Genomic DNA, 19805 nt, shown 5'->3' on the forward strand with positions numbered 1-19805 from the left:
CCCCAAATCTCAAGTTTCTCCATCTCGTTCGGGAGCTCAGAACCCCCCTCCCCCCACCTCCAACACATTTAAATAAATGTATAAAAACGGTGCGACGTTGCAATGCTAAATACCTCCATCTGGAAGGTGCCAACAATAGCAGCAAAGGTGTACCTGCTTTTGTGAAAATCGAATCAATGAATTAGTGCTTGTAAAACTCTGCATTCTAAAGTGGTTGCAATGCTAAATACCTCCATCTGGAAGGTGCCAACAATAGCAGCAAAGGTGTACCTGCTTTTGTGAAAATCGAATCAATGAATTAGTGCTTGTAAAGCTCCGCATTCTAAAGTGGTTGTTTTGTAATGAAAGAATCCTGAAAAAAAGCGCTCTCTGTGGCGCACAAAGCTGCTGTTCAAGGCCCTTAAATTGTTACCTTAGCGCACAAAGGGTGCGGATGTTGGGTGACAAGATGCAGGTCACTGTGAAACAAATATCCCGCCCCTTGCACCTTTCGTGCCATCACTTCCTGTTGTGACGTCACTTCCGGTGACAGCGTCCCCCCACTTCTTTTTTTTAGGACTTGGGCCCTGACCACATCACTCGGCCCAACCACATCATCACTCAGCACCACAACAGCACTGTCCTTGCTTGCTACCAACAAGCATTGCCATAGCCAATAGGACTCGCATTAGGAAAGTGTAAGCTATTGGCTTTGTGGATAACAATGCTATTAATTTATATATTTTCAAAGACAACACAACTCAGGGACACCACCACATCACTCAAGAACACCACTACATCACTCAGGGACACCACCACATCACTCTGGGATACCACCACATCACTCAGGGACACCACCACTTCACTCGGGGACACCACCACATCACACTGGGACACCACCACATCAGAGAAAAACCAAAGGTGGTGATGGACGGAGCGTTGACAATACAAACACTCACCCCCAGTCAACTGATCTGGGTTTAATCCATCATCGTTCTTTAGCTCACTCCGCCACCCCAGTTCAGACATGGCCATATGCAAATCAGTCTGACCCTGTGCCTCATGGGAACAGTCCAGCCGGAACTGCCAAGCCATATCTTCCCTGGACCGGAATCAAGCTTCCCAGGACCGGTTTCTGGCATTACAGCCGTCTTCAGCCGGGCTTGCTTGACTCCAGTGGCAAAGTGAGCAAGGGAGTCACGTCTGAGCATACCCTGCCAACTTAGGGTGAACAAGGAAAAACCAAAGGTGGTGATGGACGGAGCGTTGACAATACAAACACTCACCCCCAGTCAACTGATCTGGGTTTAATCCATCACCGTTCTATAGCTCACTCCGCCACCCCAGTTCAGACATGGCCATTTGCAAATCAGTCTGACCCTGTGCCTCATGGGAACAGTCCAGCCGGAACTGCCAAGCCATGTCTTCCCTAGACCGGAATCAAGCTTCCCAGGACCGGTTTCTGGCATAACAGCCACATCACTCAGGAACACCACCACATCACTCAGGGGCACCACCTCATCACTCAGGTGCACCACCTCATCACTCAGGGGCACCACCTCATCACTCAGGTACACCACCACATCACTCGGGAACACCACCACATCACTCGGGGACACCACCACATCACTCGGGGACACCACCACATCCCTCGGGGACACCATCACATCACTCGGGGACACCACCACATCACTCGGGGACACCACCACATCACTCGGGGACACCACCAAATCACTCAGGGGCACCACCACATCACTCATGGGCACCACTCAGGGGCACCACCACATCACTCAGGGACACCACCACATCACTCAGGGACACCACCACATCACTCGGGGACACCACCACATCACTCGGGGACACCACCAAATCACTCAGGGGCACCACCACATCACTCAGGGGCACCACCACATCACTCAGGGACACCACCACATCACTCAGGGACACCACCACATCACTCAGGAACACCACCACATCACTCAGGGACACCACCACATCACTCAGGGACACCACCACATCACCCGGGGACACCACCACATCACTCGGGGACACCACCACATCACTCTGGGACACCACCACATCACTCTGGGACACCACTACATCACTCTAATACACCACCACATCACTCAGCCCAACCACATCATCACTCAGCACCACAACAGCACTGTCCTTGCTTGCTACCAACAAGCATTGCCATAGCCAATAGGACTCGCATTAGGAAAGTGTAAGCTATTGGCTTTGTGAATAACAATGCTATTAATTTATATATTTTCAAAGCCAACACATATTAAAAAAATGTGTCATTTGCAATACCAATAGCTCACACTTTCCTAATGCGAGACCTATTGCATTGCAAATGCTTGTTGTATTTGCAGCGCGCTCACAGGAAAATGGCAGCTGCTTTTCTTAATGAAGCGCTATGCAGCTCTAACTTTAAAAGTGACTGCCCACTACCCTCACAGCACTTATGGTACAATGGCGACTCTTAATTATTTTTTTTAATTACTTTTAAGAAGAACGCAGCGTCCACTTCAGGGACAGCAGGCTTTATTTCAGCTTTTTTTGTTTTTTAATAAACTTGCATGCTGAGCGCTCCAGCTTTAGGGACAACGCGCTCAGTTTCAGTTTTTGTTCTTTAATTTTAACGTTAAGCGCAGCGCCCACTTCATGGAAACTGCGCTCTGTTTCTTTAAAAAAAAAAAAAACTTTATAGTGAGTGTGGCGCCAGCTTCAGGGACACCATGCTCAGTTTCTTTTTTTTCCTTTTTTCTGTTATTTTATTGGTGATCACGGCGCCTGCTTCATGGACGCCGCGCTCTGCAGTACAATAGGTATCGCTTTTGCCAAAGTTTGACCTATTGGTATCGTAAATAACAATGCCTTTTAATATTACAAAAGGCATTGCCGTTTACAATGCCAATAGCTCAAAATCTCGCAAATGCGAAACCTATTGCATTGTATATGCTTGTTTTTACTGTTGCCTCGGGCAGTGTTCAGATCACCAAGATCCTCCATAGTGCTGAGAAAGTTTTAATCATCAACTTAATTTCCATGCTGGAGCAAGTCAACGCCACGTGTGGTAAATGCTTCGGCACACTTAAACACTTAAACTGGCGTAGAACCGTAGTCCAGGCTCTAGTTATGAGTTGACTGAACTATGGAAATAGGCTTTACATGGGCATGGCTAGACTACCTATTCTCCCGTCTTCAGGTAATCCAAAATGAGGTAGCCAGGTTCATTTGCAACAAAGATAGATTTAGCTCAGTCTCAGCCTATTTAAAAACCCTCCACTGGCCACCTATGCTCAAAAGAGCAAAACTCAAACATTTTTTTTGTTTATTTCCATTTTCAGTAATAAAGTACAGACATCAGTTGTTCTACACATTTGTCATAGCTGCTTATTTAAACGAGTCAACAGTACAGACATTAGACCTTTTGTTTTCCATACATCACATATCTACGATATTATTATGGCATGTTAATCATATCATCATATTTTGACTTCTCATACATACATCCTGCGGCTCAGTGGTGCCCCTCAACGTGGTACACGGGTCATTTTTAGGTCGAGGACCGTCGCACTGCGTAGCAATGGGCGGAGCCGAAGATTTTATGTTTCTTAGAGGGGGTTGGAACCCGCCCCTCTTCTCTATTGGCTGGCTTACTAAACGGAGGCCAGCCATTGGAGGAGAGGGGCGTCACTCGTTTCAAGCCCCTTCTTTTTCAGATTGAGGGGTGTGTTTTTTCGTTTCTTTCTATTTACTTTCTCTCCTCTTCCCATTGGCTGGAATTTTACCTTCCAGCCAATGGGAAGAGGAGAGAAGGTAAACACGCCCCTCAATCCGAAAAATTATCCTGCTTTCTCCGAGGCATTTCTGCCTCGCTTCGGAGAAACGTGGTGGTTCTTTCTCCCTTGTTCTGCCCTGTCATCGAACTTTGTGCTGGCAGCAGTCTGCAGCTGCATTATCCTACTATTAACCTTGGGGAGGGGAATACTTCTGTCTTCTTTCTCCACTTGACCTTTTTGAAAGTAGTCACATTTATTTTATGGGGGGGGGGGGGCGGGCTCGTGATGGCTCTTGAATCGGAAGTGCTCATGCTTGCTCTTGCTGCCTGAACCCAGTCAATTAGAAAAACACTGCACCGCACCTTCCTGCGTTTTCAGTAGAGCTCCTTCGCCGGTGGCCCCGGGGCCTGTGCACTGAGGGCTTGGGCGTTTCCTGTGGGATACGGTCTTCTAGGCCCTACAGTGGGAGCCGCCGGAAGAGGCTGACACCGCAGAGAGATTACAGGCCCTGGGGTGTGCGAGGGAAGCAGCGCTCCCCGGCCCTCGGGTTGAATCCAGGCTCGGGTGCTTCCTGTGGGATACGGTCTTCTAGGCCCTTCAGTGGGAGCCGCCGGAAGAGGCTGACACCGCAGAGAGATTACAGGCCCCTGGTTGTGCGAGGGAAGCAGCGCTCCCCGGCCCTCGGATTGATTCCAGGCTCGGGCGCTTCCTGTGGGATACGGTCTTCTAGGCCCTTCAGTGGGAGCCGCCGGAAGAGGCTGACACCGCAGAGAGATTACAGGCCCCGGGTTGTGCGAGGGAAGCAGCGCTCCCCGGCCCTCGGATTGATTCCAGGCTCGGGCGCTTCCTGTGGGATACGGTCTTCTAGGCCCTACAGTGGGAGCTGCCGGAAGAGGCTGACACCGCAGAGAGATTACAAGCCCCGGGGTGTGCGAGGGAAGCAGCGCTCCCCGGTCCTCGGGTTGATTCCAGGCTCGGGCGCTTCCTGTGGCATACGGTCTTCTAGGCCCTTCAGTGGGAGCCGCCGGAAGAGGCTGACACCGCAGAGAGATTACAGGCCCCGCGGTGTGCAAGGGAAGCAGTGCTCCCTGGCCCTCGGGTTGATTCCAGGCTCGGGCGCTTCCTGTGGGATACGGTCTTCTAGGCCCTTCAGTGAGAGCCACCGGAAGAGGCTGACACCGCAGAGAGATTACAGGCCCCGGGGTGTGTGAGGGAAGCAGCGCTCCCCGGCCCTCGGGTTGAATCCAGGCTCGGGCGCTTTCTGTGGGATACGGTCTTCTAGGCCCTTCAGTGGGAGCCGCCGGAAGAGGCTGACACCGCAGAGAGAGTACAGGCCCCGGGGTGTGCGAGGGAAGCAGTGCTCCCCGGCCTTCGGGTTGATTCCAGGCTCGAGGGTCAGCGCCTCGCAGCAATTTTTTTCAACTTATTTTTTATTGTTTTCTTTTCTGTATGTTTATATTTGCGCTATCCACTCAGACTTCAAGTGGTATCTCAGCCTGTCCAATATTTTTGGACTGATTGTGCATTACTGATATACAGTGGCGAGGTGAGGGTTTCCTGGAGGGGCGCTTGGTCAGGACACGGAGCGACGTCATCTTGTGTATGGAGCGTTGCAGTGCTCCCTAACTGATCAGGAGGATTCTTTCTCCGGTATATTGGTGATTGCAGTGCAACCATTCCATTACTAGGTACTGAGAGGGAATTGTGGTGAGTTCGGCTGCCTTGAATCGCTAAGCCTGTTTGGAGATTTTGCTGCTAAACTGAATACAATTTAATGTTTTTAAACTAATTTTTAAGTGGTTTTTACAATCTTTTCTGCATTCTTTTTCGCAATATCCACTGAGATATCAAACTTCAAGCGGCAGCTCAGCCTGTACAACGTGTTTGGCTTGATTGGGAAAAGCTGATACACGATAGCGAGGCGAGGATGTAGGCTAGGTCGTGACATGTAGCGACGCCATCTTGTGTCTGGTGTGCTCTAGTGCTCCGTAACTGATCAGGAGTCTTTTGTGGATACATAGATGGCTGCAGCGAAAACACGTGCGCCAAAAGTACGCATAAGTCCGGCTCATCTGTCCCCGTCTGAGTCCCGACACCTGCCAGCCATTATTCTGGTTTTGCTGTGGAAGGTGGGTCAATTAGTATCTACACGTCAGTGGAACTAGAGGGTATGAGGAGGCGGAAACTAAGGGATGTAGTCCTTTTTTTCGTAGATTGTGTTGACAGTATCTCATGTGGCAGCTGTAAACATAGCGTTTACCCCCTGAACCATCAGGTCAATTACAGGGCAAAATCCAGAGAGAGTCGAATAGAATTGAAGGCGGCGCTGATTAAAGTTCACTCTTTGCACAAACACACTCTAGATATTTATAACTTGTTAAAAAAAAAAACAAGTCATCCAAGTTTATGGCAGAAACTTGGATGAGGGAGGACTCCAGTACTAATTTTCAGTTAGCCATGCCTGAGATCTATGTATATGCACATTTCAGATAGGGTGGAAGTAGAGGAGACGGGGTAGCAATTGTTTAGATTTATAACTGCAAAACCTTTTACATTGATGGGCTGATAGGAGCAGAAGCTTTGGGCATTAGCAAACCATGTGCAGCAAAATGGTTTGGAATGTGTTCTTTGGTGACCTATCCATAATTTCAAAATGGGTAAGAAGCCCTGCATTGGTGTGTTTTGTGAGAAGTGTTTTTATATAGCACAAACTAATATTTAAATATTTTATTGGTACTTCCGTCATGATGTGATGGTTAAAGAAAGTCACGAATTATCCCCTCATGATGATGAACAAATTGTGAGCAAGAATACAGAGGTGTGCTGCTAACATCCACACCTGTGCACTTTCTTAAAAACCCTCCTATCGCCCCACCTGCACTGAGTGTGTGTGTGGCTCTGTGTGTGTGTGGCTCTGTGTGTGTGTGGCTGTGTGTGTGTGTGTGTGGCTCTGTGTGTGGGTGGGTGCGTGTGGCTCTGTGTGTGTGGCTCTGTGTGTGTGGGTGGGTGTGTGTGGCTCTGTGTGGGTGTGTGTGTGTGTGGCTCTCTGTGTGTGTGTGTGGCTCTGGGTGTGTGGCTCTGGGTGTGTGTGGGGCTCTATGTGTGTGGGGGGCTCTGTGTGTGTGTGTGGGGCTCTGTGTGTGTGTGTGGGGCTCTGTGTGTGGGGGGCTCTGTGTGTATGGGAGGGCTCCGTGTGTGTGTGGGGCTCTCTGTGTGTGGCTCTGTGTGTGTGTGGGGCTGTGTGTGTGGGGCTCTGTGTGTGTGTGGGGCTCTGTGTGTGTGGGGCTCTGTGTGTGTGTGGGGCTCTGTGTGTGTGTGGGGCTCTGTGTGTGTGTGGGGCTCTGTGTGTGTGGGGGGGCTGTGTGTGTGTGTGTGGGGCTCTGTGTGTGTGACTCTGTGTGTGTGGCTCTGTATGTGTGTGGGTGGCTTTGTGTGGGTGGCTCTGTGTGGGTGTAAATGCGATAGGTCATGCATTTGCGAGCTATTAAGCTATTGGCATTGTAAATGACAATGCCATTTATTTAACGATTAAGCTATTGGCAATGTAAATGACAATGCCATTTATTTATGATTTTTAAAAAAAAAAGTCATGAGCAATGCCAATAGCTCTAACTTTAATAATGCCGAGACCATTGCATTGTAAATGCTTGTTTAAACACTGTCCTGGCGTAGAGGTTTTGCCCATAAATCACCAGTCATTATTTCTAACTATCATCCAATTGTCGAGTATCTACTTTTCCTCCTCAGCACTTCTTATACGCTGTGGGTAACTCTTGAAGGGTTCCCATATGTCTCGGGCCTGGAGCTAGGTGGGAGTAATTCCGCATATATACTGTTTTGCTCCTGACAGTATGTCATATCTTTAAGCCATTCTTTGAATTTAAGAGCCCTTCCTCTTCCCCGGCTACAACATGCTACTCTGCGTTTTGCCATTAGCAATCCTAGCGCAATCATTCGTTTGATTTGTCCTTCAATCTTATTCGTGTAGCCTAGTAATCCCATCACCGGGGTCAGGTCAATTTGTATCTCTGCCATTTCATTTAAAGCCCTCCCCACTTCCTCCCAGTAGTTTGCTATAGCAGTACATGACCAAGCCTAATGCATGAAATCGGCACCTTCTGTCCTCACCTGTCACAAGCATCATTTTCCCTCAGTTTGAATCTGTACATTCTTGTAGGTGAATAGTACATTCTGTGTAGAAATTTAACATGTATAATTCTCAATCTGCTGCTCGCTGTGATTCTTTCTGTTCGCTGACAGCAATATGACCATATCTCATCTGTTCACGGTAACCCCAATTCCTGCTCCCAACCTGCTCTAGCCTGCCCAGTGTTCCCCTCCCTCTTCCCAATAGTTGCTTTATATATTTGTGACACTGCATGGGACGGCCCACCATGTAATAACAGGTGTAGTGGTAACAGAGTGGGAGGTTCCTCTGGGAACAGCAGTGTAGCTGCTTTGACATCTTGTCTAAGTCGAATGTATAGAAAGCGATCCATTGTGGTAGGACTGTTCCCCCCCCAAAGAAGATATCCTCACGTTTAAATTCCCCCTCGTCGTACATGTCTCCCCATGTGTGCATGCCATATTTTAAAAGCATACGTCTGCATATTCCCTCATACGTAACTGGAAGGGTCTGCTGGTGTGTTAGTGAGAGTAATGGGGAGTATATCATAAGGGTTTGTGATTTCTTTGTGATATTCTTCCATGCAGAGTTGGTACATGTTACCGTTGAATATTTGCCTCCCGCTGCCTGACTGTTTGTTCCCAGAAACCCAGCTGGGGGGGGGCGACAACCAATAAGTAGCATATTGTGCTTGCGCACTGAGGTAGTATAGTTCAGGATCTGGTGCCACGAATCCCCCCTAAGCAAAGGGCAACGTGAGGGTACTCCAATTAATATGAGGCTGTTTCCCTCCCCATGCTAGTCTGATTAATTGACTTTTTAGTCTTACAAAGAAGGGTCGGCCCGGCGGGTACAGGATATTTAGGAATAAGTATAAGAATTTGGGCAATATCGCCATCTTCATTAGAGCATTGCGGCCAGCCAGCAACAGCGGCATTGCAATCCATCTGGTGATAGCTTCCTCAACAGGCTTTTACCAGATGAATCCTTATTTAACTGAATTACCCTACCTCTGTAAAACACCGGTCTCAGACATTTTAGTTCTTAGCCTTATCCCCTAGGGGTTAAGTGTTTGCACTTTACAAATACTGTAAATAAATAAAAATAAAGAAGTGCTTAAGTGGTACAGTCGTTAACTGCTTAACCGCGGTGGCAGTTTAGCGGAGTGGGCGGGCCCGCGTCGGCCAACGGACATGCGCATCACTACGGAGGTAGTGCTGCGACGGCCGTTGGCCGACAGAAGCATCGGAGGGGCTAACAAAATGAAAAAATTATTTGCCCTTTCACAGCACTCCCTTTGGCATTTAGAAGCACAGTGTCATGGAGAGCAGAACCTTTGCTGAAGGGCGGTGAGGGGAATCTTGTATAATGAGAAACCATGAAGCCGTGGCTCGTTTTTGGAGCTAGGTTTCAAGAGGGCCTCAAACTCACCCAGAGCTGGGTATCTGCTCAAGCCTGGCTAGAGACTTCCATTATCCCACCGCCGGTGTACTGATGGGTTCGATTTTCTTTCTCAGATTAAAATACCAGCAATTATGCATTTGTTAGGGTCCGGAAGAGCCATTCTATTGTGATCAAATAATAATTTATGTAAAATCCTCTGTATTCATTTTTTAAGTGTCAGTTCTGTCTCTGTTTAGTTTATTCATAGACTTAGGATTTATTTAGATCACTCTCAAATACATTTAAAATGATTTCTTCTTAAATTTGTTGTTTTAAGTACATACTAAAAAGGAGGAAAAAATGCTAGCTTTGACTAATTTTCATTTTTTTTTACCAGCATTGATACGAAAATACTGGTCAGGTAATGTAGGAAGCTGGCTCTGTATATACTATAGCAAAATGAGGTATAGTGTGCACACAGTCCAGTGGAACCCGAAAGGTAGGCAGAGGTAAAAGTAGATGGCACCTTACTCTCTATTTGTGGTAGTGTGGGCGAGCAGTAAGGCTTTATCAGAGGGTAGTGTTAAGCATCTGTAGTATACACCCAATCAGCAAATGATATCACACACTGAAAAACTGAACTCAGACCCATTTTTGTTTGTAAAAAAATATTATTAAGTTATTTTGTTTCTTGCCGTGGTTGCGGCCTTGCCTCGTTGAGCAATCTTCCGTCATTTGCGTCCTTGCCGTGGTTGTGGTCTTGCCTCGTTGAGCAATCTTCCGTCATTTGCGTCATCAGGACACCGGGGGGTTTCAATCTTTAAGTGCCGCCCTTCCAGTCGTCAGGGAAACGCGCACTTGGGAGCGAGGCCGGCAGAGCGGAGCTGAACAGAACGGAACAGACGCTCCAACCCCAGACAAAGATAAAGAAACACGGTGACGGGGTTAACAGAGCGAGACCTACCAAACCAAACAGATCTGCCAGCTCTAAAGAGAGGTCTTGAGGTAACGGAGGGGGGTTTTAAAATAATAAAACCAAAAAAAACCCGGAGGCACCCGGAGGCAGAAGGAGTAAGCAGCTGACAAGCAGCCCAAGCAGCCAAGCAGCCTAAGCTCACCCAAGAGCGCACAAGAACCAAACAGCTAATCAATCAAATCAAACAGTAATACAGTACTGAGGCTTGTATTGAGGTTTGCCTGGTTCACAAACGATAATTAAGGATTAGCTTTGAAGCTGGGGGCTACTACAGGGCCACAGACAGGGGGCGCAGGCATCAGCATCAACTTCAACATTTCAACAAGGGTGTGCATAATTAAGGCGGGCTCTACCATTAAATACCTGCGCCCTAAAACCTACCTGTGGAATCTCAGACAAGAGGTCAAAACCACGATAAATCCTCATGAAAGCCCTCATAAAAAAACAATAAAAAAAAGCCCGGTGGTAACAAGGACTATCATAAGGACCACTTTAAGGACCACAACAAGGGCAAGGGAGACGATGGAGCAGAGCTCATTCGAGCTGTATATATTAACTATAACTTCGACAAGTGCTAATTTAAAATCAATACGGGCAGCGGCAGGGGCAGTCGCAATCACAGAAGCTGCAGAGGTTCAGACACAGGGGGTGGCAGACAACCAGAGATTGTGTGAACAAATAATGGATCAAAACTGCACTCAGAAAGAAATACAAGAAACCCCAGAGGCTCAAGAGGCTCAAGTAACCCAAGTAACTCAAGACGAAATACCAACAACCAGAAATACACTAATAGTGCAGAGCTATGAAAACACCTCGAGACAACAAGCAGCGCCCTCCACGCAGAAAACAAACAACACTCAGAGACGACCCGAAACTAGAGGGTCCAAGGCCCAAGAAGACAAAGAAGACAAGACTGGAAATGAGAGTAACGAGAAACCAAAAAGTAAAGATAAAAATAAAAGCAAAAACACAAATAAGAATGTCGAAAAAGAGAAAGACAAAGAGAAGGCGAAAATGAAGAGACAGGAGAAAGCAAACGAGTATGTGAAGAACAATGATAACGAAGATAACGTTGAAGATAACATTGATGAAACATCGGAGCTAATGGCCAAAAAGGCTAAAAGGCTACAAACTATCAAAAACTTGAAGGCCGCCGCCAGAACAACCGGCCAATCCGTAGAGACTCAGCCAAGGATCTCTAATATATTTAGTCCACTGCCCAAGGAAGGTTCGAACAACGGCATTAAAAATGAGAAACAACAGCAGACAACAATGGATGCACAAAGGAGTCAAAATGGCCAAATAAATGGGACTAGCACCAAAGCGGGTACAAGTGTAGAGCAATCCAGCATCGGGACAAAAACAAATAAAAACCCGACTCAACGAAACCAGCTTCTGGACAAAGAAAGCGCCTGCACATTGGATCCTCATGAACTCGACCATTTCTCTCCCATGGCACAAATCATCTCCACCGGGAAGATGTCACAATCGGAGAACAAAGAAGTCTCTGAGGAATCAGACTCAGACATCTACGAAACCGGAATCTCAACCACAAGCGAGACAGAAGGGACAAGTGAAACAAGCGATGATCATCAACCCGATGTAACTGCTTTGGAGGTACCCGACCATACTGGCGTAAAGGAAGCAAACGAACCAAGGGAAGACATACCCCTAAAAAAAAGAGTGGGAAAAAAAGACAATGCATAGAAAATCGCACAAACCAAAATATGATGAAACCACGGATCAGGTGAGTAACACGGAGCATGTCAAAGAAAGAACTAGGCATTTACGGAAAAGTTCAACCCCGAAACCAACAGGAGACCTAGACTGTAAACAGCCGAATAAAGGGCTGACCGAAGGAGGAGCCAAAAGATCACATAGAGATCATGAAAATCCGGGAATGACTATAGAGCCATCATTGAGCGAAGTACTCAATTCCATCAAAAACCTCCACATAGACGTGAAAATAGACAGCCAGAGGAATCATGCAGCAATACAAAAACTGCAAGGCGCTATCCAGAAAGTGGGCAACACCTGCTCAGAAATTGCTGACAGAATGGTATCGGTTGAAACGCGCACAGAAAACTTAGAGTCTGATGTCACAAATCTCCAAATTCTGGGAAAGGTGCAGGCAGGTATCATCGAAGATTTGATGGCAAAAGTCGAAGACCTTGAAAATAGAGGCAGAAGGAATAACCTGCGCATTCTCGGAATCCCAGAAGGCGCAGAGGGCAACGACCCAAAGGGCTTCATATCCAACCTCTTAAAATCTGCCCTTCCCGAACTCCAATCCTGGGACATAGATCGTGAAGTCCAACGCGCTCATCGCTTCCCCTTAACACTCCCCAAACATGCTCACAAGGTAAACCAATACCCCAGAGCTATATTGGTCTGTTTCGGGAACTTTCTCCTACGAGAGGCCATTTATGACACTGCCAGACCCACAAGCAAAAGAGAATTCAAAGGATTTACTTTTTTCGCACGCCCAGATTTCGCACATGCAACAGTGGAACGCCGCTGGAAGATGCGGCAACTCTTCACCCCATTTGAACAAATTGGAACGACTGTTTACCTGCAAAACTCAGCACGCATAAAAATTATCTACAAGGGAGCAACCAAACATTTCACAAGTGAAATCCAGGCAGAAGCCTACCTAAAAGAACCCTCAGAAACAGAAAAACGAAGTATGGGAAAAACAGTAACAAACACTAAAATGTAACAGAAGGATTCACAAACCAAATGGTTCATATGACTAGACATTCAACGGACTAAGGGGCATACCCAGAAAAGGTGGAAGGGATGCGGGAGGGGGAAATTATAATTCCCAATACTTTTTAAATGCTTAGAAAGAAAAGTTAAACAAAGTATAGGGGGAAAAAAAAAGAAAAGAAAAGAAAGAGGTCTCATATCCCACCCATTAGCCTCTTCATATCCACTTCACTTCTATTTACACATAGCCAGGCCACTGAGCGAGCTGAGGTGCTCGGATCACTCGGACGCCCACACCTTGGTGCCCTATGACCCAGGAAGCCCAAAGTCATGGGGGGGAGGGGGGAAGCGGGTCCTCACGGAGGGCTGGGGGGGAGGGTAGGAGAGGGAGGGGGGACGACATTCCGGCACACACGAAATAAAGTAGCAATAATCAGAAACAGGAGGAACACTTTAACCACGCTACAACAGATACAGCATAAAAACAAGGGAAAAGACACAAAATATTTATGGCCAAATTAAAAATTCTCTCCGTCAATATATGCGGATTAAATGATTTACGAAAAAGACAAAATGTCGCAATAGGCGACATTTTAGGTCTACAGGTGCCAGCATCATCTAAAAAAAAAAAAGTTCTTTTATTTCTAGAGCCAAGCATGGCACAGGTAAGTGAAATAAATGTTTTGCAAAATCTTATGCAATGTTTTTACAATTGAATGCAGGTTCAAGTGCAATTGATTGTAATAGAGGTAAGTTAAAATGTCTAAATAATTTTTCAGATAACTTTTTAAGTTACTTTTTCTACTCCATGTTATATGCCTAGATATAACACTGGGACATTTCCTAGAGAAATGGGAAGTAAAATCAGTTTTGTACAGTTTTAGTTTTTAAGGTTTTCATACAAATCAACTCCAGACTTACAACATTTTTCAAGGGAAAACAGTCAATGTATTCCTATGGAGAGAAATAAAGTTATCGGTTAACAGGTAAGTACTCGGTCTTTGGGGTTGAGTTTCTGGGATTAGAACAATGGTTCTCCCTGGGTCAAGGATGCACTTTCAAAGCACCCTTAGTGGCACTAGGGCGGCCGGGTGCAGAGTGCTAAGGACCAATGTTATCCAATGGGTGATAGGGGGTCTCTGGTTGGTCGCTGTTAACAAGCAGGCCACAAGGTTGTGGGAGCAAAGCTCCTGGGTTATAGCTCAGGGCAAAGGGGGATGCTTTTTAGCACCCAAAGTACACCCGCTGCGGCACAAGGGCGGCTGGGTGCAGGGTACTGCTTTGGTGTCGGGTGCCTTGTGGATTTCAAAGGGGAGTCTCGGTTTCAACAAATACTGCAGACTCGGGAAGGAAGATCTTCTGGAGGTGACCACTGGTTGGAGAGGTAAGTTGGGGTGCCTGGGGATGCTGGGACACAGTCGGTTGGGCCACCCAAGGCCGTGGGTCTTCGTGTGCAGGGGTGTCTTTAGGCGTAGGTTTTCCTTACCTGCTCCAGCTGTGGTCAGGGGACTCCTCCAGAAAGAGGCTGCAAACTTTGCTGGGAGATTAAAAGCAGGTCAGAGATCACCAGATCTCAGGTCAGGATTGCGAAGGAGACCTCCTTGTGGTGTTGGGCCACTTGAACTCGGGCCATGGGCGTCGGATGCAGAGTGCTGCTGACTCGTGGATGTGGACGGTGCCAGAGTCTGTGGGTAAGCAAATATGGTGCTCACGGGAGACAGAGAATTTTCTGTGGAAGGCAGCGCCGGTTCTCTGGGTTCTTGAGGTTGCTGGCTGCATGACACACTGGGAGTTTGCTTCTGCAGTTCGAGGTGGAGATAGGCCGGTAGGGTGGGAGCCAAGTCAGTGGGTGTCCTCCTATTTTTAGGTTGAGCACAGCTCTTCAGTCCTTCTTCTTCTTTTCTTCTTTGGCGGTTCTTGTCTGAGGAGGCAAGGTCCGGGTTGGCCTCTAAATACTAGATTTGACTGGGAAGCCCGTCATCGCAAAACCCGGGGACTCCATCCCCCACTAGGCCTAGCGGCAGACGCACCACCAATGTGTTTTCCGCATCAGGAGGCGCTTAAAGGCAGCTTGGGGCTCCCACAGCGCAGAAGCTTGTCATCGCAAAACCCAGGGACTCCAGCCCCCACCAGGCCTTGCGCTGCCAACGTGTTTTCCGTGCCTGGAAGTGCTTAAAGGCAGCTCAGGGCTCCAGCAGCACAGGAGCCCACCATAGCAAAACCAGGGAATGCATCCCCCACCAGGCCTTGTGGCAGACGCACTGCCAACGTGTTTTCCATGCCAGGAGGCACATAAATGCAACTCGGGGCTCCCGCAGCGCAGGACGCGCATGTTGATGCGCCCGTCTGTGGCTGACAGAGGCTGGGCCACTGGCGTAATGAAAAGTGAGGGGGCCTCCCTGCATGGTACTTAGGGGGGCCCCCTCCGGGCTCAATCAGGAGCTCTCCCGGCCAGAGTTCAGTGCCGAGGGGGCCCCTTGGAGCTAGGCCCCCCCCCCCGCACCCCGTGGGCTGCAGGGGCCTGTGTTACGCCCCTGGGCTGAGCTGGGCCAGGACTCTTGGCTTTACCTTGGAATCCTTTGGTACTCGGACTATCAGGATACGGTTTCCGCAAGTTCTTATCAAGGTCAAGATTGAGGTACTAAGAATATTTCTTTTATTGACCTCTCTGGTACTTTGTCATTAAGTTCCCTTCAGATTAGGGAGTGTGCTACTCATTCCTCTTGACCCCCCAAGAAGTCTGTGATGTGGCCTATATAAGAATTGTGACTCTAGTTCTCTCAGCCATGGTCAAAAGGAAAATGGCTGTCGGGCAAGGGGGGGCCCCTAGGGGTAATACGGTAGCAATTATTGACTCCTTTTTAACCATAGCTGCAAATGCCATAACAAAAGAGGCCCCCCTTGCTGAGCCAGCTACGTCCACTTGTATGTTTACAGCCACATTGACAGCAGGAGATGACTTAAATTTGGATTGTCCCCCTAGCAAGAGAAAGATAATTGGCTGTGATAGAGTTCCGAGGAAGTTACCACGGGCAAAGTCTCCACTACCAGTCAGGCCCAACCTTGAACTGTTGTTGGACACTATTTTCACAAGACTGGATTCAATGACTAAAGATCTCATAGCACCCTTAACACAAAAGTTGGAGGGGATTAAGGTAAAAAGGAAAGAGAGGGGCTCTTAGTAACCCAAAGGGAAATAGAGCACCAATATACTTGAAAAGTAAAACAAAAGATTTCCCGGTGGGAGATATTATTTCCTGCTCATAAGTCAGGGCACAACTCTCAAACACCATTCATACCATTCATTTTTGTGGAACGGGAAAACACTCGCCAGAAAGGAAAACCACCCAGTCTAATGATACTGTAAAAAATATACACTTTATTCTAGAATATACAACACTAATCAATAAATAAAAGTTAAAAAACATAAAAAACACAATGGAATGCACAGTTAAAAGCCACCTAATGTGGACGTGGAGAAAATTAATCTAAAGAGACATTTATATCTGTCTTTAGTCTGTCATTTCGGACCATCATTTGTCAACACTACGAGGAAAAATATTCCTTTAGTTCAGTTAGAATGTTGGCAATGCCGAATATGACTTTGAAGTTGGCGTCGACGCGTTTCGGAAGCTTAAGAAATGATAATGGCTTCCTTCCTCAGGACAGTTTGTATACGTATTCTCCACAAGCTGATAGAAAACCTAATGCATAAATAACATAAAATGTAACTATTAGAACCCTTTTACATTTTACACATTTTCCTATTTTTGACAGGACTATTTTGGCTACACACCCAATGTTTATGCTCTATTTTGTAAATCGTGATAAAGGTGGTACAACAACAATTCATAATCTCTGTGGGTTTGTCGGTGGTGCTATAGCCTTATTTTTTACTCAATTCCCAATTGAGATAATAAGCATTTCCACCGACAAACCCACAGAGATTATGAATTGTTGTTGTACCACCTTTATCACGATTTACAAAATAGAGCATAAACATTGGGTGTGTAGCCAAAATAGTCCTGTCAAAAATAGGAAAATGTGTAAAATGTAAAAGGGTTCTAATAGTTACATTTTATGTTATTTATGCATTAGGTTTTCTATCAGCTTGTGGAGAATACGTATACAAACTGTCCTGAGGAAGGAAGCCATTATCATTTCTTAAGCTTCCGAAACGCGTCGACGCCAACTTCAAAGTCATATTCGGCATTGCCAACATTCTAACTGAACTAAAGGAATATTTTTCCTCGTAGTGTTGACAAATGATGGTCCGAAATGACAGACTAAAGACAGATATAAATGTCTCTTTAGATTAATTTTCTCCACGTCCACATTAGGTGGCTTTTAACTGTGCATTCCATTGTGTTTTTTATGTTTTTTAACTTTTATTTATTGATTAGTGTTGTATATTCTAGAATAAAGTGTATATTTTTTACAGTATCATTAGACTGGGTGGTTTTCCTTTCTGGCGAGTGTTTTCCCGTTCCACAAAAATGAATGGTATGAATGGTGTTTGAGAGTTGTGCCCTGACTTATGAGCAGGAAATAATATCTCCCACCGGGAAATCTTTTGTTTTACTTTTCGGGGATTAAGGCGAGACTTAATTCTTTTCTTTCCATGTGCAATAATTGTTTCATCGGGCCAGAGTCAGTGGCTGGGGGGCAGGGGACATCATGCATCGTGCCTGGCAACATGAACCAACTATCTCAGGTGACATGTAACCTAGATCTACCGGGTAAGGAACTGTCCTGTAGACCCAAAAGTAATTGTACCCTTGGAGATTCGACTATTGCAGCCCAGGCGGTTCAAACAGTTGGGTCGCGAACATCCAAGGAGGGCCTATCAGCCTTATGCACTTTGCCTCAACCTATTATGTCCAAGGCAGAAAGTCAGTGCATTCTCAACTTACCCCCAGAATCGGCTCCCCTACCGCCATTTTAGTGGGGGTCCCCCACTGTAACAAGGCTCGAAGGAAACTTCTTTGGACCTTATCCACAAGGTTACTCATTGGTGGGGAAACATCCTTTACAACAAAGCTTTTACAACGCAGTGCTTTTACAACGCAGGTTTTACAACGAAAACCATTACAACGCATTGCGCTGGGGGGTGCTCTAGGATAGGGAATAGATTTAATTTACTATCCAACACCTTCCCTAGTGTCCACGGGGACTGGAGTTGGAATAGTAAATTAAACTATTCACTATCCAGCACCCCAAAGCGCTATGCGTTGTAAAGGTTTGCGTTGTAAAAACCGCGTTGTAACAGCATGCGTGGTAAAAGCATCTGTTGTAACGTCATACATCCCTCATTGGTGTAACAACAATGTGGTACATGGCCCAAACATATCTCCTGATATTTTTATGGCCAGAAGAGTGGGATGGATTGGCTGCAGGACTAGGAAAAACGTAGAGGGGGACTGTGTTATTGTTAACTTTAAGCAACTTGTGCACACTAATGCGCTTGTGGAATGCCATTATAGGAGTAGCATTAAAACAACAATTAGGATTGTTTCTTTACAGTCTTTCTATCCCTTTAAACAACCCTCTGTTAATTTTGAATGCCAGTTGCCCCTTAAGCCTGCTAAGCCCGCCCTGATCAGAAATGTGGACTCAGCTCGACTTATGACCAATCGTTTTCAACCCTTGGCAAGTCTAAAGGGACTAAAGCCAGTGGAAGCAAAGATGCAGGGCAATACGCTGCCACTCAGGTCATTAACAACTCTGCTTTACCAGTATTTGTGCTTGAACCAACACTTGCCCACCCACCTAACCCTCCTTCTATATCGGATACCTCGGGTGTGTCTTATACGAAGGTAGTTTCATGGAATATAGCTAGTCTCAGGTCAAAAAGGGGCAACATATCTTGGGAAAATTTTCTTTTAAAGCGTCACATCATTGCCCTAAAAGAAACTTGGGAGCCCAACAACAGTTTTTATCTGGATGGTTTAATTTCATTTTGTAAAATTGCATTCCCTTCAAATATGGGAAACATGGGAAGAGCAAGGGTGGGTCACTCAAACTCTCCTGTAGAATTAAACCAATAGAATGTCAATCACCCCATATGCTAGCAGTGGAATTGTTATTCAAGAATCATTCTACCCTGCTAGTTGTTAATTTGTTTTATTCCTTCACTAGAAGTTATGAGACAGAATATCTCCTAGCCTTAGAGGAATTTATGAAACACTACGGGGAGGGCAAACATGCTTACCATGACACGATAATTCTAGGGGATTTTAATACTCATCAATGCTGTCTTAACTGCATTCCCACGATGGATCAGGGGGACTCCTTACCATTGATTAATCATTTTGAGCATTCACCTTCAGGTATTCTCATGGAAGGGTTCCTCTCAGCCTACAATTAACACTGCTTACAGCAAACAGAGGCAACCGCATCAGTCCCTACTTGTGTAGAAAGAGGTAGCTCCAGCACTATTGATTACATCAAGCTCTCCGCACCCTTAGTTTTGGTTGTGGAGAAAATGAGTGTCTCTTTGAATTGCCATCGGGACGATATTCCTCTTATACTCGAGCAGCATTACTCAGCCGCTCTAAAAGAGGCAGTGGCTAATTGTATCTCAAACACAAATATCAGCACTAAAGACCAAGCATGTAGGTTGAAGTGGGAAAGGATTACCCCGGAAAGTTTCCTGGATAACCTGTATGTTGTCTGTGCCACAGAGATTCAAGCATGTATGGACCCTAGTACGCTTGATAGAGCTATCCTAGAGGCTTTTGACACAATAACTAAGCAGATAGCATCTAACCTAACCATTAAGAGTAGGGTAAGATGCCCTAAGATCAAGAGGTGGTGTGATGGCACCTATTCTGCGGCCCTCAGG

Source organism: Lissotriton helveticus, chromosome 1_1 (genome assembly GCF_964261635.1).
Source record: "Lissotriton helveticus chromosome 1_1, aLisHel1.1, whole genome shotgun sequence".
NCBI lineage: Eukaryota > Metazoa > Chordata > Amphibia > Caudata > Salamandridae > Lissotriton > Lissotriton helveticus.